Here is a 1,833-nt window from a genome sequence, read left to right as displayed (position 1 = left end):
GCGAGGGCAGGGAGGGAGAGGCGGTGCGAGCGGGCTCACGCAGGCGCGCGCACCCGTACCCGGGAGGGATATTTATTTTAAAAACCTATTCGCACATTTAAATCCATCATTTGTTCCAAATTATTTGCGGAGCTTATAATGTTTTGTTTTATTTTTAGAAGCCGTTCTTTTACTTCGGTACAACTGCACCAAGTGTTACAGGAAACGCGACGCCGAGCTGGCACGGCTCGCTGTGTGTTCTGTCTCCCCCGTTGGCGCTAGTCTTCCTCGCGGCGAACGCTCCGTCTATGCCTGCGGCGGAGACAGGAAGCCAGACACCCATGCTCAAGTAATTTCAACAAATATCAACTCAAAGCCGACTTGAAGTAGCCAAAAATGTCAGGGCTGCCTTCCCAGCCCGGTGCAAAGGGAGCCTGCAGGCTGTGCACGCCCCCGAGGCCCGGCTGGGCTCCGCGAGGGCCGCCTTCTCTCTGTATGCACGCCTTCACCGGGCCGGCGTGATGGCAGCCGCTGCCTCCAGCTGCCGGCCCGAACCCCGTCTTCTGGTGAGTCCCCCTCACTTTCCTTTAGAGAATCGCCGCTCTCCCTTCTCAGTGCAGGTGGACTGCAGGGAGCTAGCCCCGCCTCCAAGTGCAGGGAGGGGCAAGTGACTGAAACCTGGCCAATCAGAGCCCGGCTTTCCCTGCGGCTGCAGGGATTGGCTCACCAATGGGCATGTGACCCAGGCCAGGCCAGTGGAATTCAATTCTGGGACTTTTGCTGGAATGACAGGAAGCTAATTTCTTCCCACTTGGTTGAGGGCAGAGAGAAGGAAGCTGGAGAGATGGTGGGCGTCAGGAGAGGAGACTCTGTTGGAAAGGGAGGTCCGTGAGGGGCAGAGCAGCTTGGTGGTGCAGACAGACATCTTCGTGATGTCATGGTGGGCCCATCTGGACCTGGCAGCAGGTGATCCAGCCCTGCTCTACCTGTTGCTTATTAGAGTCAATGATTCCCTTTTCTGCTAACGCCAGCCTCAGCTGGGCTTGGCTCACTTATTAGAGGAAGAAAGAGCGGATTCCAGGGCATGGCTCTGCGGGGCTGTGCCTCGGCGCTGCTGAGTCTCCTGCTGGCTTCTGCTCACACAGGCACCTGGTTCGCTCTCTCCCCTCCCTTTCTGCCTGACATCTCTGGACTGGAAATCCAGCCTCCCCTCACCCTAACAGCACAGTTTCCCACCCTTGCGGTATCGTGTTGTGATGCCCGTCTGTGAGTCTCTCTCGAAAACCAGAAGGTGGGCTCCTTGGGGTCAGAGGTTAGGCTCTGTGCGCTGACAGCTTTGAGCAGTGCCCAGTGTGATGCTGTGCTTAAAATAAATAAATAAATAAAATAAAATAAAATAAAATATAAAATCAGATGAATGAGAGACGGGACCTCCTCAAACACAAGGGCGACTTCAGTCAAGAACTTGACATGGTGCTGGGCACCTAGTAGGTGCTCAACAAATATTAGACATTCTGAGTTCCGCCTTTATTCTGGACTCATTCAGTTTTATCGGCTTGAGCTGAAGTCGAAGGTGTGGGGAGGGTCTCCTTTTCAACTCAACACATCCTTCACAACTACCTCACAGGCGCTGCCATCAACCCTTTCTACAGATGAGGTGACTGAGGGCCAGCAAGGACAGTGACCGCTAAGGAGAGGCACTTGGGCTGTGGAGCTGGGCTGTGGAACAACACCACGGTGTCCCACTGCCAGTACCGAAGAGTAGTGAGTTCTCTGGGTTTTTCTTCAATTTTCCTTTTTTTCCTTTTCTTTCTATCTCTTCCTTTCTCTCTCTCTCTCTGAGATTTTCCCCCA

The sequence above is a fragment of the Neovison vison genome, chromosome 8, assembly GCF_020171115.1.
Source record: "Neovison vison isolate M4711 chromosome 8, ASM_NN_V1, whole genome shotgun sequence".
Classification (NCBI taxonomy): Eukaryota; Metazoa; Chordata; class Mammalia; order Carnivora; family Mustelidae; genus Neogale; species Neogale vison.
This window is presented reverse-complemented; position numbering follows the sequence as displayed.